The sequence below is a fragment of the Sinohyriopsis cumingii genome, chromosome 19 (assembly GCF_028554795.1).
Source record: "Sinohyriopsis cumingii isolate HCF-2022 chromosome 19, ASM2855479v2, whole genome shotgun sequence".
Classification (NCBI taxonomy): Eukaryota; Metazoa; Mollusca; class Bivalvia; order Unionida; family Unionidae; genus Sinohyriopsis; species Sinohyriopsis cumingii.
Window position 1 is genome coordinate 38,580,514 of NC_142979.1, and position 24,029 is coordinate 38,604,542.

The window sequence follows — 24,029 nt, forward strand, 5'->3', positions numbered from 1 at the left end:
ACCAACACATTCAAGACTATTGATATATCATTTCATTTGAGACTATCGGTACATCACCACAACGAAGACTCTCTGAAATGTATCATTTTGTTAAATCAGGGATGTCAAGACTCTTGCAGTTTCCCTTTGTAACTTAGATAAAAACATTATTTGTTGATTTGTTAAATTTGTAGATTTCGTTTCTTTCTGTAACATGGTTTAAGACCTATAGTTGTAACATTATGTAAGCTCATTACCTCTCGATTTTGCAAATGCGCTGTTATCCGAACTAAATTATCGTGTAATTATTGTGTGTACAATTATCATGTAATTATTGTGTGTACAATTATCATGTAATTATTGTGTGTACAATTATCATGTAATTATTGTGTGTACATGTCGAGTAATAAATTCATTTTGATTCCAGTTAGCGTGTGAATTTGTTGTGTCTGGGGGAAGGATTAAACAAATTTTGAAGTCTAATTCAGTACGTGAGTATGTTATCTATGTAAACATCACCTTCCAAACAATCAGCGTTTTTGCTATGATGCCAACAGCCATGCATATCCAAGTAAATATTTCATTTCGGCAAATGAACAAACTGTTTGTTAACCTGATGCCTAAATTTAATAAGATTAAAATTAGTTAAACTAGTTTATCTACATGTTATTATTTGTTAACAGTACTGATTGTCAAGCAAATAAACCGAATAAGAACTATATCTGTTTTAAACAATTTTCATTTGAACTGATTTGATTCTTTACACTCCCATTGGAGTTCTCCACTGCATACTTATCAAAGTAGTATATCTTTGATATAAAGAAAGGACGAGTGAAGGAAATGTACGATATCCATTCAAAATGGTCGACATCTAAAGTAATGAAGTATCAGCATAATTCAATCAGATATTCAACGGACAGGGCCTGGGTAGATGGTTGATTTTCAAGTTTTGAATTTTAGCCTGCACATAATAGTATGTCCTGTGGGCTAATTTTGTTCGTTTATAACAGTGTAGAAGATCAAGTTTGAAGATTAGACATTTGGAGTGGGCGGAGTGGGGCGAAGCGGGGGGGGGGGGGAGCTGACGGGAGGGCACATTCCATATATGTGATATATATGCGAGATTTCATGCTTTGTGGATTTAGTACGAAAATAGTCGCCATCTTAAATACATTTTCAAAGGAGTTTACGTTTGAACACGAACGGTTGAAATTGGTACATACATTTTGCAGTACGTTGCAACGTTATCAGTGTTAACACGTCTATGGAGTTGCTAGTACTGATCTGTGTGTGTGTGTGTGTGTGTGTTTTATTTTTAAAAGTGTGATTTGGATTTTTAACGTAGCTTTAACAGTTTTGCAGTCATATCGCTACGATGTCTGCAGTCTGGCAGTTGATAGTGATGTCCAGCAATGGGGCAGTAGTCTTATAAAGAGGGTGTTCTGGCCCAAAACCCTATTTGAACTTGACGACAACATAATTCTCCCTCCTCCATAGCTCTCTCAAATTAATCAAAACAACTACGAAAACAAAAATTTGATGGAGCAATAGCGTCTATTTTATAATCGATTACCAACACGAGGACATGCCACTGAATAGTCGCCGTTGTCAAACAAAATAGGGTTTGACCCAGAAACACCCCCTTTATAAGACTACTCATATATTTCACGTAAAATTGCTAGCAATTTTACATCTGATATTTCACACAAAACTGCTGTAGATTTCTCGAGATATTTTTATTATCTCAGCTTTTGCAATAATAGAACTGGATTTTACAAGATGGCCGCTATCGCTTAACCGGCTTGAAGCAGCTGTTCCATTTTTTAGTGCCGTTTTCATGATATTTGTGTTTGTTGCCAGTTTTCATCTCCGTTATTGTGTTCATTATGTATTGGCTGTTAAATTCGTATGTGTTTCTTCATCTCCTTGTTTTGGAAACGAGAACACTTAGACGTTTTCTCAGCTGTCTTGCTCCACTGTTTTTGAACAAACCGCCATCACGTGATACTCGCCAGTCAACCGGTTTATGCTACGATGGACCCTCATTAATTTCTTTAAATGATTACTCCTTGGCTCTCCACACTACATTGTGTTCTAGACTAAACGAACTGGGACTACATTCATCATTACCTAAATGTAAACAGAAGTGAAGAAGAAACGTTCGTTCAATGCTGGCCGACGTAGAACAGGAAAAAGAATCCCAGTTATCTCCCTTATTTCGGCACAACCATTAAAAAAATGCGACCGTTAATTTAGATAACCTAATTCAAATCCCTATTAATTCGTCAACCTTTGTGTCATCTATCCAAGAAATACTTCTGTGCATTGCATTATTCAATGCCCAGTCAGTAGAACCACCGGAAAAGCGCACAGAAATAGTTAATTTTATCAACGACCAAAATGTTGACATATTTTTCCTGACAGAAACATGGCTAAAAACATCAGGCGATGAGCCCAAGTGTGCGGATCTAACACCCACTGGTTACTCCATCAAGTAGTTCCCCTGTAATTCTCGCGGAGGTGGAATTGCTGTCATCACAAAGAACTCCATAATAAAACGTCTTAACTACACCACAACATTCAATTTTGACCACACATCGTTTGAACTAGTCCAAACCACACTCACACTGGAACAAAGGTCAGTCCATTTTTTCTACCTATACCGCCCTCCTCCTAGTAGAAAAAACAAGCTGGCTGACTCTCTCTCTCTTTTTGGAGCAGTTTCCGAATCTCCTGGACTATGGAAATTCGATAGGTGGCAACCTGATTATTCTTGGAGATTTCAACTTTCACTTTGACTGTCCCGGAAACTCAAATACATCAAAACTCATAGATTCCATTAATGTTTTCAACCTCAAACAGTCAGTTAACCAACCCACCCATAAACATGGTCACTGGATTCTTCATAGACCTGATGATAACATTTTACGGTCCTCCCTGGTATCCCATGACCTTCATTTTTCAAAACTGCCATTGTAAAGCCTCTGCTGAAGAAACCAACACTAGACCATAACGATTTAAAGAAGTACCGCCCAGTTTCTAATCTCCCATTCATATATCCCAGCTTGTTCTATCCCAGCTTGTATCTCATCTAAATTCAAACAGTCTTTTTAGCAATGTACAATCTGCATATCGCCCTTGCCACAGTACTGAAACTACTCTTCTAAAAGTAGTTAATGACATTGTACTGTGATTTATATTTGACACAATTTGCACTATCCTTATTTTTGCTAGCGATTTTACATAAAATTTACTGAGTACTGTTTTTCGCATTCCTTAACTTTGTTCCTAGCATGATAAACATTTCACCACTGAGATAAACTCGAGGTATTCCCAGAACTATTAACAATAATGGGCTTGCGGTTCCGCCAGCTGTAGCAATTCCAACCTTGTTAGTAATATTGAAATATGATTCAGAGCACTTATTATTCTGTTGTAATATTTTCTGACGCGTCAGAGACAATAGAGTTTTCTGTGGTAATATTCGTAGCATTTGACGAGCTCATTCTTATTATTGCCTGACAGACCTGATAAAATATGATTGAAGTCTATTCTTTCTTTTCTCGTCATTATGAAACTGTTTCTGTAATTATTCCAACTGCTGCAGTAAATATTTTCGGAGGAAATCTGATCGATAACTTTTTATTGACTTGATCAGCAAGAAACTCTCTGTACTTATCATACACTTCAGATGAGATATCGTCATATCGGATATCTGTTAAATCTGAGGATGGAAATGGAGGGTCAAGATTTGTCGGTATTTCAATAATATTACTGACTGTATCACGATAAATATCTTCTGTTTCGTCGATTTAACTAACAGTATAAGATAACTGACCCAGCTTAAAACTTGTAAGTACTTGACGCTGTCTGAGAATTGCATATGCTGTTGCAAAACTTTAAAGACTGTGGATATCAGCTTCCCCTGTATCTATGGCGGGTATATGTTGTTATTCAGCAATCAGCTCTTTGATATTGCTGTATTTCGCTTCTGTCAATAACTTTCCGGTTTCTTTTGTATAGTTTTTCAAAGCAGTGTTTTAAGCACTATTATGTATTTCAGTCTAAATCAATTCCAGGTTTGACAGATGTTATATAGTCAAGTTCTTGATAAAATACATCTCTTTCGACATTATCATGTAAATCAATTCTAGACTAAATATCTGACACTGCATTTAGTGCAGCATTAGTGTGATATACGTTATACATTTCGGTATCGCCGGTAAGAGAGTCTATCAAAACTATTTATGCTGTTGTTAGCAGGTTAGTGTCAGCACTATTATCTCATATTTCTAACAGTGTCTTTTTTCATAATAGTCCATGCATAGCACACGAAATACTAGACGTTTAGCAAATGTGTACTTGAGCTTACGATTTATAAGTAACTTGTGTTTCCTTGTTTCAGCTAGTTTGTCAACCTCGCCGTGAATCTTCTTTAGTCACTCTTGCTCCAGTTTCTTACCACCACGAACTTTTGTTTTTATAAGTTTAGACTTATCGATCGTCAGAACATTTTCTTTATTTAGCTCAAGCAGTGTATTTATAAAATATTTTTCAACCTTTAACCGCCTTTCCTCACAGTTACTTACATGACAGTATTTGTTAACTATATCAAAGTCTCTAACCGCGTATTTCAGCTGAGGGTCTCTCATTCCTGAAACCCTGGCAAAGTTATCGCTGTTCTCAGTTACATCGGGCGAACGTAAAATTAATTTTTTCATTCGAGCAATTATATTTACAGCTCTTGCTTCCTCAGTACTTTCTGGGTCCAGCTTAACAACATCAGCTATTTCGATCTCCGTTTTCGGGTTCAGTATAAAATGGTAAAATTCTTTTGCGAATCTGATCGATGGAGGATCAATAGACATTATAGACTACAAACATTAAATCGTCTAGTGTATATATCTGAAACATCGACAAACCTGGGTAAGGACCTTCAGCATCCTCAACATAACTCCGGAAATACCAGTCTTGTTTTTGGTAAATAAAGGATTAAGTGTGTGTTGCCGAGAAGTAGTAACAGGAGAATATACTGCATAAGACAGCGTCGTCCATGTTGTGTCATCATTCCATCCTTCTATCTTCCTCTATAAATGGTTCCGACATTAGCATTTATTCAACCTCGTAGTTGTAATTTCCAAGTCACACCTTCCTCTGGACACTGTATTTCGATCCAAAAATTACTTGTTTCTCAGTTTGTGGCCCACTCTAACACGTCAGAAAAAGAGCCGTTAAAAGCAAACGCATAATCTGGCTTATTCTCCGAATAATAACTTGATGCTGTTATAACAAAACTTTAACGATTATTTTAGCATCAGTGAGATTTGGAATGTGACCAACACTATTTTAGCTCGTTTTACACTGCCACAAATCGCTTATGATTGTTTAACACTATCCACGTACTGTTTAATGGTAAGCTCGGATGTAGAAATGGGTACATACGTGGAAGTTATCTTTTTGGCAGCCATATTAATCGCACCTGTTACCGTATCTCCTAATTTTTTAAGATCTGCGCCAGTAATTGTACGAGCCGATGCTGCACTTAACTCAGCGTCAACGTACAATTTATTTGTTAGATCGAATGGGGTGATTGTATTATAGGCCATTGTTGTTTTTTTCGAGCACATGCTTAACATACCTGTCATAGCATCACCGGATTTTGCTACTCGTGATGCAATATTCATTGATATGTTATAGTCAGTGTAATTCTTATTTGTTAAATCTGATACTGCTGTTGGAATTGTCGTAATTGTTATATTGTTCAATACAATATCTAGATTTCCCACTATAGTATCACTGGATTTATCTCATCTCTGTCTGCGTGGGTTCGAGTCTAGGATTCGGCCAATGTGGGTATGTGAGAAAGCTTGCCAGTAGCTTCTCGTAGATCGGTGGTTCTTTCCGGGGTTTTCCCGGGTTCTTCCTCCACCATTAATACTGGTCGCCATTCATAGCCTATCATGTGTTGAAAAATGGCGTTAAACCCCACAACAACAGCAATAATCACTGGATTTGATTACAAAGTTATCCTTGCCAACATTACATTTATTAGAGAATCGTTATCGGTCAAAGTGTATCATAAAGTTGAGTATTATATATTATTTCCCCACCCATATCGATATTTCTAGCTATCGTCCCACCAGATGATGAAAACTTATTATTATCTACCGAGCTAACTGTATATAGCTTACCGCTTGTGAGTTATTTAGGTTAGTAGTGGGTTATTCAGTTTAAATATTTAAAATATTTTTTTTACTCATGTTGATATTTCGGGTCATCTTTCCACCAGTTGTTGAAAACTTACTAATGCTGACAGCATTACGTTAGGCAAAACTTACTGCTTGCGATTTATCTACGTCGATAGGTGGATATGGAGGCTCAAGGTCTAGCACTCGCTGACCTGGCATACATAAGTTACCGGTAATCTTTCCACCAGTTATTAACAACTTACTATTACTAACAACATTAGGTTGTGAAAAGCTTACGGCTAGTGTGTTGTTCACGTTGACAGGAGGATACGTTGGTTCTAGATCTAGCACACGTTGTCCAGATATAATTAGGTTGCAGGGCATCGTGTCACCGGATCGCTTAACATAATTTGTCAGATCAACATCTGTTGCTATAGTTGCTGTTGTTTAAGCAGATTGTAATTAGTCTATGCTTATAAAATATGTAACAAAAACGAGTGACAAGTGAAGACAACAAGCTTTGTAAAATTTAACAAATCATTTATTTCTTTAGAATACAAAGTAAAAAATGAGAAAAAAGAACTTACGGTTTTACGAATTAAATCAAAAACACATCTAAGAGTTAAAACACAAGTCCTAGTAATAAAAAGTCTTGAATGAAACTGAGTTCATGTCCCGATGAGATCCAAATTTGAAGGCGATGACCTCTGTTATAGTGAGAGAAGTGCTAATGTGTCAACAGTCTCATGTTGAAACACATAAATATTATTCCAGATTTGAATTAAGTATAAATTGCAGTGAATGATTTTATCCAAGAGTGTTGTCAGAGCACTTTTGTATTTCCGGAGAAAATAATCACTTAAATTCAGTAATTTGAAGAAAATAAAATTCAGCCCAAACTGGTCACAGCATAACACAACTTTAAGTGCTAGGAGTTACAGCACAAATGGTAGAATTCTGGCAGTCACAAAATAATATAGTTCTCTGTTTCACCTCAGGTCGCAAATTAATATTTTCTACAAACAACCATTACCTAATGGAAAATAACTTTCTAGCATGATTTAATGAGTGTTGTTTATTTAAAGCAGAATAGCCTATAAAATTCACTTTCGTTTCTCCAAAACCCTGACCCAAATCAACATGTTTTATATAAATGAAATAAAAAGAAGTCAATCAGATCAAACATAACTGAAATCAATTTTGGACAAGATCAAGTCCAGTAAACAATGTTACATTACAACAACATGTAATGGAAATAAAAAAGAAATTTAATGCTAACAGACAAACAATTAAAATGAACATAACTCTGATTAACGTACCAAATTTTGTGTAGTAACTCATGTTATTGTAATTGCTGCTGACAAGATTTTGTGCTCATGTTATTTGACGAGCATAATTAACTTTGACACAGAACGAGTAATAAAAAATAAACACAGTTTTGGGTTACCAAATTGTCATTACCTGATGGCGGGACGTACTGGATCTGGCAAAACAAACTTGCTAATGAACTTCCTCCTCAACGACATATTCAACTACGATCAAGTTTATATTTACACGATTAATCCTTAGCAGGAAAAATATAAATTGCTGAACGAGTACAACGAAAAACTGGAAATGAACTTGGTGCTGACGAAGATATATTTGTGACAAGAACACCTAAAGATCTTGTTCCTGTGGTGGACATGGACTCGGACGAATATAAGATTGTTGTATTTTATGACATCCCCTTGAGCAATGCTGAAATGGACAAGATCAAATATTACTTTTCATTTTCAAGAAATCGAAGATGTAATGCAATTTATCTTGCCTAAGGTTTTCATAATGGTGATCGTTTTATCAAAAGTAATGCTAGTTGTTTTATAATGTTTAACATACTGGACAATATTGATGTACAAAACATAGCATGAAAACAATGCGGTGATGTTTCCAGGGACAAATTTGTGGAGCTGTATCATGAGGCGGCTCATGGGTGTAAGAGTTTTTACTTTTTCATTAAACTTGCCAAAAATACCAGCACATGTTTCGCCGAGGAATTGACAGGTTCTTAGATTGTAAAGAAGTAGAAAATTAATGTGTTATTCACAATAATGGACAAGGCGCGGATAAATCTACTAAAGATATGTGTTGCTACAAGAACTGCGTTTAAGACAAAAGTTGAACAAGAACGTGCTTGACAACAACAAACCGCAGAAGAAACCGCAAGACTCTTCAAGCCAATCATCGAGTCTGTACTGTACAACGCGGCATCGACAAAGTAGCACCAGAAGGTATCGAAAAATTAAAAGAAAATGGTTTGCGAGGACTACTTGAAGAAGGACGATGAAAAATTGCTGAATACATTGTTGAGCGAATTGGTCATCCTAAAGAAATAGCAAGAAGAATTGATGAAATAAGATTATGTAAAGAAGAAATTGTTAAAGAAAATAAAGATATTTACGAAGCTTACATTTTAGAACTGGACATAGAAAATATAAAAACATTTCCTTAAAAAATTAATAGAAAAAATATCAGATGAAGAACGTGCAAATTTTGCAATATATACTGTTGATGAGAACATCGAAATCTTAACAATGTTCGCTCGTGGGAACGTGGAGAATATGAAACATTAAAAGATAAAATGCAAAAACAAATTGATGAAAATGGTAATAAAAAAAGCCGAAAATGCTTTTTCAAATGTAAAAGACGAAGAAAAAAATTGGGGGATTTTTCGCAGCAATGCGTGAAGGAAGTATTGCTAATCTTATGATTATAACAGTTGAAGCTTTTAGAACAGGAGCGTTGATATTGGCGATGGTGTAAATATTACATTAGTTAAGAACGGCTGGAGTTTGTTCAAAAGTGCCAGATATCCATGCACTTGCCGTTTGCAAGCACTAATCTTATCCTGGTGTCGTTCAGCGATGATTACTCATGGTCTGTTGCAACTAATATGACGTGGAGCAAGGATGCATCACTAGAAAATACTGCTGATTTGGATCTTATACAAACTGGTGAAACACCAATTGATGACGCTAACGATGATGGAAGTTGTACTAACGTGAACAACGTTTTATTAAGGCAGCATAATCAATATGGACCGTTTGCAGCAGGTGATAATGCAATAGCAAATGTGAGAAATGCTGTGATAGCTCTTTGTAATGCAGTTGGAATAACCCCACCAGACGCTTCAGCTGATAGAGCTGCGTTGTTAACAACAGCTCAGAGTATTATTCCTGTGATCAATCTTCTAGAATACAATGATGGTTTTGTTAAACGAAGAAATTATACAGCTCAATCACATCAAATTGTAATGATGCTTCCGTTAAACACATCATTTGGATTTTGGAGGGACTATAATAATGTTTTTCGTGGGATAAAAAAAAATTCTCCATTACTTGACCAATCTGATAATAACGATTGTCTGATTACAGCTACTGGTACTGACAGTTTGTGATTTCATGATTGGCGGTATGGATTCCTCGACTCGTTTTATCTGTCTTAAAACTAATAGGACTTGAGACAATGTTAGCCGCTTACAGCAGAAAAATATATTTTGAACAGAACTATGTTTATCAAATAGTTGTACCAAATTCAACTGATAACACATGGCGGATAACAACAGCGGCTAGCGAACAGTTGTAAATCATATATTTGTTGTGTTTGAGCGACAACATAATAGTAAGCAATAATCAACTTCAAAACAACTCGAATTTTGATAACGCTGACATAAGACGAATATTTGTTACAATAAATTCTTAGCAATATCCTGAACGAGCAATCGAATGCAGCTTCGGAAATAATGTTTATAGAATAATATATTGAGCTTATAAGTATATGATGGCGGCAATGCAGAACTATCAGGACGCTGATACTTGATCTCAAATATCTGTCGAAGAGTTTCGATCTCTTTACCAGATATTTCATTTTGATGTTAGTAAGCACAGCGAACGAGCTATTGGATCAACAGCTGACATCGAAGTAACATGGACGTCAGGAGTAGCTCCCGCTGGTCCCGATAACAAATACTACGCTTATGCTCTTGTAACATCTGATATATACATAACACTTGACGCCGTCGAAGGTAGAATGATTGTTCGGGTGTAGCGTTAAAATATTTTATCTGACATAACTAATAATGAAATATATTCAGCATGATTTCGATTTGTCACGAGGACAAATACAAAAACTAGCACGAGCTACAGCTAAACGAAACGCAGTTTCATTAAAAATAGATTTCAAAATGCGCAGCGTTCAAACAAAATTACTTCTTACACAACGATAGACAAAGAAAATTCTGAAATACAAACTTTTGATACACGATCTATCAGTAGCACAAATAACATCATTTGCCAGCTCGAAAGCGATCCTTGGCGGATCAATCGGACAGCTACTTTAGCACGAATATTACTACTAAAGATAGTACCTGTTCTTGGAACGTTAGGTATAGCTGCAGCGTCAGGTGGAATATCAGGAGTAACAAAAAAGATGTAACCGCAGACGGAATCAAACAATTGCTGTAACAGGGTCGCTTTAAAATCTAAATTTTATCTGATCGATTATTATAACAATGTCGGCAACACGAACACGAAAATCTCATAAGACAAAAAAAAAAAACGAAGAACCCCGAGAACGTACGTCAACGCAGTCAGGGGCCGATTTATAAGCCCGCTGCTATCAGGGATAACTGGAAGTCTATTCACAAATCTGTTATGGATAGAACGCGGAATGCAGGTATGCCCAATGCGAAGACGGGCTCGTGGAAGTCGTGGCCGAGGGCTGATGCCACCGGGAACCAGAAGATGAAATCGTCCTCGTTAAACAACTTTGAAATTGCTGATAAACTTAAAGATATAAGCGGATTTATCGGATTATTTTCAAAGATGAGTTAGCAAATAGATCACCAGAAACTAGACAAAGCATCAATATACAAGATTTCAAAAACGGATCTGGAACGCATTGGGTAACTCTTTACAAGAACAACTACTTTGACTCGTTTGGTACGAGTGATGTTATTAAACAGTACATCTTTAAAAATATAAAAAAGAAACTCGGACTTTAATCAGCTTCAAGCAATTGGAACTTTAGCTTGTTGTTATTATTGTGTTATGTTTATCAAACAAATATCTGTGTCCGAAAGCGGATGTAAACACAACAATTTCTTGAAGTTTATTTTGCAATTTGACCCGTTTCCCAGTGTCAGTAATGATCGCAAAGCGGTACTTGGATCGTAAACGATCTTAAATATAATTTTCTTTGCCATCAAGTATAAAAATGACAACGTACTGTCTCAGATGCTGAATCAAAACCAGTAACATCAATGAAACAACAGAAACAACCGCTAATAACAAAACAATGCTGAAAAGTGTCTGCCATGTCTGTGGTAAGAGAAAGAGTATCTTCCTTAAAGGGGACAAAAACCCCGACCTGCGCAATTGTATTGTAAATAGAAGGGTATTTAGTAGTTTGTGTATATAATCTATCCCGACAATTTTTTCTTTGCATCTATTGTATTTGCACAAACATTTCAAAAATATTGTCGTGTATTCCGAGATCAAACGGAAAGAACCTGCCCCGAATTTGTTAGCTCCCTTCCATACAAACAGGATGTGACGTCATTTGAGACGATTAACGTATAAGAGTTGTATTCACTTTGTGCATCGAAGTGTCAAGTAGAAACAAGATGGTTCAATGCGCAACTCTAAATTGCGTGAATAATAGCAGTTCTGGAACAATCCTCAATTATTTTACTGTTTTTATTTTCTCCATCTTTGAAAAGTAAGAAATTATCTACCAAATGAAATAACATTAAAGAAATGTTTTCGGTTTTTCATTCAATGTTTCCAACATCAGTTTTTTATGCACGTATGTAACTGCATCGGATCAATATGCATTTTTCTTCCACACTTACGTTCAAGACTGTTTTCCACTCGTTGTATAATAAACCCCTCCTTCCCATTCTGCATTCATCTTGTTTGAGTAATGTCGATAATAGAAAAATAAATCACTTATAATTGAAAGTCTGTGTATAAACTCGTTAGATTTCTTATAACTACACGCACCGGAACACCACGATACAATTTTGTAAACAAATGTTACTGTTAACTTTCTTGATTGATAAATCTATTATGCTAACATTATTCATTAATGTGGTAATTACTCTCAAACTCGGACCAGGCTGATTCGGTACAAATCGCTGACTGATTCGGCCCATCTACCTGGCTGATTCTCCAAACTTCCAAGCTGTTTCGGACCATGTGAAATGTTATTCAGTTTAGTCCAGGATTTAAATGTGACATTTAAATTTGTTTTTAAAGATGATCTTCTTATTATGTCCCAAGTACGTTGAGCAGTTCAAATATGCATTTAAAGTAACAAAATCCCGTTAGTACGCGTGATCATGGTATTGTTATATAAAATAAAATAACGTAATCATGTTTATTGTGCATCGGCAATTTAGTAGTGAAATATTTTTTAAACTTCTCGTTCAACTTTAAATAGTTTGATATTATTGAGAAATAATAAAATTACGAACACTGGCAAAAAAGAAGAAATAAACTAAATGATGGGCGTAGTACATGTGAGCTTTCAGAAACCGTCCGAATTCTGTGCATTAGCTATGATGTTGAACTCAGTAGCGACCGGATTTCCTGAGTAGGCGTCAATGATGCTTTTTATCGAGTTCAAGTATCATCTGACAATGGTTAGCAAATCTCAATGAAAAATCAGATTAAATTGTTCAGTTAGAGAGATGATACTTTAACCCTTTGGATTATTGACGGTCAGCAAGAATTCTGTCAATTATTTCGGGTTATAGAGGTCCATGCCATAAAGTCGTCTCAGGATGACGTTAGTTATTAGGTTGAAGCCCTTTCATGTATAAAACTGCAGATATCACATCATGCTTACACCCGCTCTATTTTTCCAATTAAAATGCATTTAATGATTTGAAGAGCAGAGCAAAAGGGATAGATACCACTTCTTTTTCATTAAGTACAGAAGCGGAGTTGATCAAATGGAAAAGTTCAAAAGTAGCAAATTTTATACATTTAATAAGTTATTAAGTTGAAGAAAAACAATAATAAATAAAGCCTTAACAACCACGAGGCGACATCTCACAATTAGTATATATGATCCTTGGGGCGACTTCTCCAGGCGCAGTGGGGCGACTTCTCCGACCACCATGGGGCGACTTCTTCTAACACTTGGGATGAGTTTTCCAGGGTGAGTTCTCCATAATTCATTATCAACAATGCCAGTGTGTACACAGTGTCTCAAATGACGCCACACCCGCTATTTTTACAGGGGAAAGGCGTTGTTCTATTCAAGACGGATAGGGAGAAATGATCGGTTTTACATAAATTTTTTCGTAACGAGTAAGAATAAAAGGTACAAATTTTCAGAAAATGAACCTTATACATATAGCAAATTATATATGAAGTTTGCGCGAATTTCAGTTTTGCATGTTTGTCCCCTTTAAACAAGATAAATCCGGGGAAACAATCACTGGTGGCTGTGCGATGCAAACCCAGAATTCTAGCACTCCGACAATAACGTCCGACGAAAAAGTTATTTTAGCAAGCTACTAAAAAGAAAAGAAATGTAACTGCGAAGATGTGAACAAAGATCTGTGCCTGGAACAAAATAAGATAGTTGCTTATTGTCAGCGTTGCAATCACAAAGCTGTCATCGGATCAGGACTGGCTATACATACAATTATTGGCAAATCACTAAAACCTAAGGAAGGTTGGGCATTGCCACGACACAAATATATCGGTCCATGGAATCCACTTGATCAGCAACTCAATGAAAATGACAATCCGTTACCGGGACAAGAACCTTACAATGCAGTTAAAGCAATTGCGATGCGTCATGATACTTGTTACCGTGATCACATCGACGACAAACTAGGTTGCGATCGGGTTATGCTTGATGAACTTTGAGAGATGAAAACGGGTAATATGCGAGAACGATTTGACAGAAAACAAGTACAAGGTATCATTGGAGAAAAATATAAATTTGGCGTTGATGTACCTGGTAAACTTGCGTCAGATATCAGTGGAACGCAGAGGATTGTGGCACATGAGCTTTATAGACCTAAAAAAAGGTTTCTTCGACGGGAGGTCGTCGCAAACGCAGTTGACGATATCTGGGCGATAGATCTCGTAAATATGCAAAATATTGCACAGTACAACGATAACGAAGGAGCAAATACGCGTTTAATGTTCCTGTTGCCAATAAAACTGGATCGATGGTAACAGATGTGTTGAGAGACATTATTGTTAAGATCGAGCGAAAACCAAATAAGATTTGGACCGACCATGGATCAAAGCTTTTTAAAAAGAAAGATCTGCATGCAGCTGACAGCAAAAACACTAACAGATATATTGATGATCTACCAGCGATATTATCAGATTAGAGCAACACTAAACATAGTACCACCGGTATGTCACCGAACGATGCTATACAAAAATCCGGTTCTTGCAACTGAGAACATGGATAGCAGAAACAAGTTTAACGCAGGTGATCGAATTATAATTTCATTAACGAAAAAGACATTTGAGAAAGGTTTTGCCCCCAACTGGTCTGAAGAAGTGTTTATCATCGACAAGATTTTAACAACAATACCGGTAACATAAAATAGCACTGTGCCACTGTTTAATACGGTTAAACCATATTAACATGACTACATCTACCGACAGCGATGGATTTAAGTGTCAAAACACTAGCAAAGCACAAAGTTGAAATATTGCTTGTTTTATAAAAGTGTAGCTGATTCTTATCACATTAAAAGGTTTATACAATACTGTCCAGTACTATAAACACAATGAAAAGGTTTATAAAATATTGTCCAGTACCATAAACACAATGAAAAGGTTTATACAGTACTGTCAAGTACCATAAATACAATGAAAAGGTTTATACAAAAATGTCGAGTACCATAAATACAATGAAAAAGGTTTATACAATACTGTCCAGTACCATAAATATGATGAAAAGGTTTATAGAATACTGTCCAGTACCATAAATACAATGACAAGGTCTATACAATACTGTCCAGTACCATAAACACAATGAAAAGGTTTATACAATACTGTACAGTACCATAAATACAATGAAAAGGTTTAGACAATACTGTCCAGTACCATAAATACAATGAGAAGGTTTAGTCAATACTGTCCAGTACCTGAAATACAATGAAAAGGTTTATACAATACTGTCCAGTACCATAAATACAATGAAAAGGTTTAGTTGATACTGTCCAGTACCATAAATACAATGAAAAGGTTTATACTATAACGTCCAGTACCATAAATACAATGAAAAGGTTTATACAATACTGTCCAGTACCTGAAATACAATGAAAAGGTTTAGTCAATACTGTCCAGTACCTAAAATACAATGAAAAGGTTTAGTCAGTACTGTCCAGTACCATGAATACAATGAAAAGGTTAAGACAATACTGTCCAGTACCATAAATACAATGAAAAGGTTTATACAATACTGTCCAGTACCATAAATACAATGAAAAGGTTTAGTCAATACTATCCAGTATCATAAATACAATGCAAAGGTTTAGTCAGTACTGTCCAGTACCATAACTACAATGAAAAGGTTAAGACAATACTGTCCAGTACCTGAAATACAATGAAAAGGTTTATACAATACTGTCCAGTACCATACATACAATGAAAAGTTGTATACTATAACGTCCAGTACCATAAATACAATGAAAAGGTTTAGTCAATACTGTCCAGTACTATACATGCAATGAAAATGTTTAGTCAATACTGTCCAGTACCTGAAATACAATGAAAAGGTTTAGTCAGTACTGTCCAGTACCATAAATACAATGAAAAGGTTTATACAATACTGTCCAGTACCATAAATACAAATGAAAAGGTTTAGTTAATACTGTCCAGTACCATAAATACAATGAAAAGGTTTAGACAATACTGTCGAGTAACATACATACAATGAAAAGGTTCAGTCAATACTGTCCAGTACCATACATACAATAAAAAGGTTTATACTATAACGTCCAGTACCATAAATACAATGAAAAGGTTTATATTATAGCGTCCAGTACCATAAATACAATGAAAAGGTTTAGTCAATACTGTCCAGTACTATACATGCAATGAAAAGGTTTAGTCAATACTGTCCAGTACCTGAAATACAATGAAAAGGTTTAGTCAGTACTGTCCAGTACCATGAATACAATGAAAAGGTTTAGTCAATACTGTCCAGTACCTGAAATACAATGAAAAGGTTTATACCATACTGTCCAGTACCATAAATACAATGAAAAGGTTTAGACAATACTGTCGAGTAACATACATACAATGAAAAGGTTCAGTCAGTACTGTCCAGGACCATACATACAATGAAAAGGTTTATACTATAACGTCCAGTACCATAAATACAATGAAAAGGTTTATACAATACTGTCCAGTACCATAAATACGATGAAAACGTTTTACAATACTGTCCAGTACCAAACATACAATGAAAAGGTTTATACAATACTGTCGAGTTCCATACATACAATCAAAAGGTTTATAAAATACTGTCCAGTACCATAAATACAATGAAAAGGTTTAGACAATACCGTTCAGTACCGTAAATGCAATGAAAAGGTCTATACAATACTGTCCAGTACCTGAAATACAATGAAAAGGTTTATAAAATACTGTCCAGTACCATAAATACAATGAAAAGGTTTAGACAATACCGTTCAGTACCATAAATACAATGAAAAATTTAAGACAATACTGTCCAGTACCATACATAAAATGAAAAGGTTTAGACAATACCGTTCAGTACCATAGATACAATGAAAAGGTTTATACAATACTGTCCAGAGCCATAAATACAATGAAAAGGTTTAGACAATAGTGTCCAGTACCATAAGTACAATGAAAAGGTTTAGACAATACTGTCCAGTACCATAAATACAATGAAAAGGTTTATACAATACTGTCCAGTACCATACATAAAATCAAAAGGTTTAGACAATACCGTTCAGTACCATAAATACAATGAAAAATTTAAGATAATACTGTCCAGTACCATGAATACAAAGAAAAGGTTTATGCAGTACTGTCCAGAACCATAAATACAATGAAAAGGTTTTCGACAATAATGTCCTGTACCATAAATACAATGAAAAAGTTTAGACAATACCGTTCAGTACCGTAAATACAATGAAAAATATAAGACAATACTGTCCAGTACCATAAATAAAACAAAAAGGTTTAGACAATACTGTCCAGTATCATACATACAATGAAAAAGTTTAGACAGTATGGTACAGTACCATCAGTACAATGAAAAGGTTTATACAATACTGTCCAATACCATAATTACAATGAAAAAGTTTAGACAGTACTGTTCACTACCATAAATACAATGCAAAGATTTAGACAATAATTTCCAGTACCATCAATAAAATGAAAAGGTTTAGACAATAATGTCATGTACCATAAATACAATAAAAAATTTAAGACAATACTGTCCAGTACCATAAATACAATGAAAAGGTTTAGACAATACTGTTCAGTACCATAAATGCAATGAAAATGTTTATAAAATATTGTCCAGTACCATTAATAAAATGAAAAGGTTAAGACAATACTGTCCAGTACCATAAATACAATGAAAAGGTTTATACAATACTGTCCAGTACCATAAATACAATGAAAAGGTTAAGACAATACTGTCCAGTACCATAAATACAATGAAAAGGTTAAGGCAATATTGTCCAGTTCCATAAATACAATGAAAAGGTTAAGGCAATGCTGTCCAGTACCATAAATACAATGAAAAGGTTAAGGCAATACTGTCCAGTTCCATAAATACAATGAAAAGGTTAAGGCAATACTGTCCAGTACCATAAATACAATGAAAAGGTTAAGGCAATACTGTCCAGTACCATAAATACAATGAAAAGGTTAAGGCAATACTGTCCAGTTCCATAAATACAATGAAAAGGTTAAGGCAATACTGTCCAGTACCATAAATACAATGAAAAGGTTAAGGCAATACTGTCCAGTACCATAAATACAATGAAAAGGTTAAGGCAATACTGTCCAGTTCCATAAATACAATGAAAAGGTTAAGGCAATACTGTCCAGTACCATAAATACAATGAAAAAGGTTAAGGCAATACTGTCCAGTACCATAAATACAATGAAAAGGTTAAGGCAATACTGTCCAGTACCATAAATAAAACGAAAAAGTTTAGACAATACTGTCCAGTACCATAAATACAATGAAAAGGTTAAGGCAATACTGTCCAGTACCATAAATACAGTGAAAAGATTTTGTCAATACTGTTCAGTACCATTAATCAAATGAAAAGGTTTAGACAATAATGTCTAGTCCCTTACATACAATGAAACGGTTAAGACAATATTGTCCAGTACCATAGATACAATGAAAAGGTTAAGACAATACTGTCCAGTACCATCAATAAAATGAAAAGGTTAAGACAGTACTGTCCAGTACCATAAATACAATGAAAAGGTTAAGGCAATACTGTCCAGTACCATAAATAAAACGAAAAAGTTTAGACAATACTGTTCAGTACCATAAATACAATGAAAAGATTAAGACAATACAGTCCAGTACCATAAATATAATGAAAAGATTTAGACAATACTGTCCAGTACCATAAATACAATGAAAAGTTTTATACAATGCTGTCTAGTACCATAAATACAACGAAAATGTTAAACAATACTGTCCAGTACCATGAATACAATGAAAAGGTTTTGACAATGCTGTCCAGTACTATTAATACAATAAAATAAGACTACAACAACAAGGTCAGACAATATTGTCCAGTATCATAAATACAGTGTAATGATAATAGAACGAGAAGGTTACACAATACTGTCCAATACCATAAATACAATGAAATAAGAATAGAACAATAAGGATAGACAATACTGTCCATTACAATATATATAATGACAAGGTTAGGCAATATTGGCCAGTATAATAAAAACAAAGAAATAATTATAGAACGACAATGTTAGACAATAATGTTCACTACTTGCTATACCATAAAGCTGAGCACTTTAAACGATTCAACGTTTTGGTTGTGGTATTTACTATATTGAGCAGACGGCATTTGATCATGTTGTGACACGTTGAAGTGTCCCTCGTGTACCTCGTGTGTGGTCAATAAAAAATACTTTCACTGTCATTCATCGTAGTCAGACACGTCAAGCTAGTTACACGACAGGTGTCCAATAAGGCATGATAATCTGGTTTATGCAAACAAATCGTTATTTGTATTGGCTGATATTAAAATGCAATGCCAAACGCAAGCCATATGTTTTATCACTTCCCGGTTTAATACTTATCACGCAAACTCCTAGCCTCCAAATCCCATGATGCAACAGTAGTATCGGTACCCATTACGGTCTTAAGATCATACTACTTTGAGTTCGGGGTTAAAATTCAGGTTTCAGTATAATGCTATCGAAAACTATCTTTCAGAAGTAATATCATTTAAAATTGCCTGAAACAACAACCCCCAAAGCACAAACTAGTTCAAGACAACCAAAATTTCCGGTTAGTCTTCTTTCTCAAACCCTTTTCTTTCAATAACTGTGTGGAAAACACACATACTCAAGATCTACATTCGATCCCATTAGGCTATAATTGCGCTTACACTTCATATACGAAAATGTGATAGAGTGAACGTCGTCATATGAGCTACACAGAACGTATGCAGTTTATGTTTCCTTTCAATGATGATAATACGTTCTTTGCTATAGTCATCGTAATGAACATAAACGGAACATGTAAACCATTAGACACATGTCTGTTAATTAGTTTTAAGTTTCTTCACTGTCACATTTTAAAATAAATTGTCTTTATGTTTAGTATGAATATCCGTTACCTCAGATGGTATTGATACTAATAAAGTAAAGTAAGTGTGAACTTCAAAGATTGTCAGATGTAATACGTGCACGAGGGATGTCATATTTTCGAGAAATTCAAATTGAAGTTGCCGGGAGGAACAGAGAGAGAAAAAAAAGAAATGAATGAAATAATTCTAAAATATTTTATCATTGAAAGAAAGTGCTGTCATGCTTTTCCAATACTATATATAGTCCTCTTCATACGGCTGCAACTATCTTCCGTCGGTCTTGATCAATGGCCTGTGTCTCGCCTCAGTAAAGTCCCATTACTTCCGAGCAGAGTCATCTGTCTTTCACTAGTTTATCTTTGGCCGCCCACGTATGTGCTTGCTATGTAACTTATAACCCTTATAACAGCATTTACCTCCCGGATGCTAGTCATCTCAATAGTGACTAGCACATTATTTTCACAGTGGAGTACGTATGACTAAGAAGTCGACTCCACTTAGATCGTGGTACACTCATCCTCTTGCAAACTTACCATCATATTAATGTCCTCCAATCAAACAAACTATGCGTATTGCATGCAGCACAGTGGAGAAGATAATAACACGACCAAAAATTAGTATGTGGCTCCTCCGAAAAAAAATGTGTACACATATTTATTCTTTGTAGAATTTGATTGTATAGCAAAGAGGACCATTCTTAGAAAACATATAAACTTTCTGTGGACAAGTTTGTTCCACCGATTACGTCTTTCATTGTGTGAGAATCGTTCCATCGACAGTTTTGAATACAGTAGCCTTTGAGGTCACCGAGTAATCATACTATTGACCTGAATACAAAATCCCTTGACGTATGTGAGTAATTGTAATAGTATTGATTTGAGTGCAGATTATGTTGACGTCAGTAATTTTGATTACGATTTAAATGCAAGATCACTTGAGGTCAGTGAATATTTGTTGTTGATTTGAATGCAGAATCCGTTAACGTCAGTAAGTAATCAGATTATTGATTTTGAATGCAGTTTCTTTTGACGTCAGTAATTTTTATTATTGAAATGAATGCAGGATCCCATGGCGTCAGTGAGCAATCATGTTATTAATTTGAATTCCGGACCGCCTAACGTCAGTAATTTTTTCTTGATTTGAAAGCGGTTTTTCTTGACATCAGTAATTCTTATCATTGATTTGAGTGCAGGATCCCTTTAGGTCGGCAAGTAATCATGTTACTGATTTGAATTTGGGATCCCTTGACGTTAGCTAGTAATTATATTATTGATTTGAATGCAGTTTCACTTGACGTGAGTAATTTTATTATTTATTTAAATGCAGGCTCCCTTGACGTTAACAATTGCTATTGTTGATTTGAGTGCAGAATTTTTATTGAGGTCAGTGAATACTTTTTATTATTGATTTGAGTGCAGGGTCCCTTGCGTCATTGAATAATCATATGTAAATAACTATTATCGACGCGTGTAAAAACGTCAATGTTGAAATAACATTGATCGATGAGCGTATAATGATTTCTAATGCCATCCTAAATGTATATTGTTTAACACGAAAACGACATCATCTTAACGCCTGTATCTTTAACATTACAAGCAATTTTTTAAACGAAGCCAGGCGCATTAAACTTTCAGTTTTAACGACAACTGTGTGAAGCTGTTCAAGAAAAATCTCGAGTACAAGTCTTGGCTAAAATATTAAGATCGCTTTGACATAAGTACACATGTGGCGATGTCACGAGCTTGTCACCCACGTATTTATCAATCAAATTAACAATCCCTGATTATTATCGATTCTGTACTGAATTTGTGTGACGATTAGAGTCACGAGGTTAGTCCAGTTATTTACATGTTGCCTTCTCGTAATAATTCGTCTTGAAGTACAATTACCGCCCTCGTGTATTACATCATTCAAGTTTTTGGGCTTCCCCATACCTTATATCGTCCTTATGTATTCAACAATGACGTATATTAATTGTTGTTGTTGTTGTTGTTGTTATAGGGTTTAACGCCATTTTTCAGCACAAGATAGGCTATACATGGCGGCCAGTATTAATGGTGGAGGAAGAACCCGGGAAAACCCCGGAAAGAACCACCGACCCACGAGAAGCTACCGGCAAGCTTTCTCACATATCCACATTGGCCGAGCCCGAGACTCGAACCCACGCAGACAGAGGTGAGACGTATATTAATTATACGTTTATGATGTCCTACATCAGTACACATTTCTTGCTTGTACCATGCTAACTACCCTGCACTCAAGCACACTAGAACTGAGAAAAGTGTCGTCCTTTTCATTGATTTACTTCAATAGTTGAACAGAACTGCAAATCTCCATAGTTACGAGTGTGTAAATATCATTATTCCTCAATATTAAAAACATATACATGTATGCCACAAACCATGAGTCCCTCATTATGTGAACTATGCATGCATTTTGTAGACAGATTATTGTAGCAGCTACAAATCGTCTCTCTTATGGATACAATAGACTTAAACTCACTGACACTTTTTATAACAACAGATGTATGTGCTGTTGTTTGTATTCCATATGGGTGAAGATAGCTGGAACAGAGAAAGCGTGAAGACGTTGTTTCATAATGTATGCAATGAACAGCATTGTAATACAATTTCTAGAGAAAGCATTCAACTGGCAATGATTTTATACAATTGTTCCCAGTCCCACTTGAGCCCCATTGGCTCATTTGAACAAGACGTTTACTTGGTTGTATCACTTCAAACCTTTGACATTGATTTCTGCTTTCTAGCTTGCAATTTTCATTTTAGGGTTAAATATATATTACATGGAACAAAGTTAACAATTCCTACCAGGGACTTCATGTGTGTGTGTGTGGGGGGGGGGGGGGCAGGGGTTTGCATGTGCTGTAACATTGCTGTCGCCTTTATACGAAATTAACAAGCCCGTCAAGTTGTGCCCCCCCCCCCCCGAAAACAATTAAAATAACGTCCCTGCTATTACTATCTCTCGGATATGTTATTCAGCCTGTCAGAGCCAGCTCGTTGATATTTGCATGAATCAAGTTTTGCCCCCCCCCCCAAAAAAAAAAGTTGAAAAATTACGTCCCTGATTCCTACCAAATATTTTCAAAAGATATCTTAATATTTTTCTTTTTAATATAAATTATACCTTCACTACCCTTTGTTTTCTACAAGGAAGTTTCTGGACTTTAAGCAGTAGGAATACTGTTATTTGATTGAGCACGACCTCTTATCGTTACCTACGAAAAGCTCACTATATCGAAGTTCCTATTTGTATCAGGTCGTCAAGATTTGCTGTCATATCAGTTCCACCAAGGAAAGTAATCGTACAAGTCACACTAGGTTACCTTGATTTAATATGTTCACAATACTGTCCCTCTTTCTGAAAGGGTGCTTGACCTTATCATTAATACGGTACCAGGACAGAAGTTGCTCATGGTATGAAACTGACTTTATAACACAGGGAACTTATTTAAGAACATAATTTATAAAAGGCACTCCTGTAATAATAATAAAGAGGCGTAAACTGACGAAGAGTTCCGTATAATACTAAGAAGTGGTATGACTATGACTCGGTCATTCCTAACTACCGCAGTTTCCATTTAAACGTCCGCTGATGTAGATTGGACAACTCTAAATTAATGCCCGATTGATTAATATGCCCTGAATAACATTTCAAGAATTGCATAAATTTTCAAGGACACTTTACAGTTGATAACAAAAATGTATCCATTTATTAGAATAGCTCTCCCTCCCGAGGGACCCCGAGTGGTCTAAAGTGCTCACCACTACGAATCACCACAATCTCACCTGTGTCTGCGTGGGTTCGAGTCTCGGGTTCGTGTGTGAGATGTGGGTATGTGAGACAGCTTACCAGTAGCTTCTCGTGGGTCGGTGGTTCTCTCCGGGGTTTTCCCGGGTTCTTCCTCCACCATTTATACTGGCTTCCATGTATAGCCTATCTTGTGCTAGAAAATGGCGTTAAATCCCACAACTCTCCGT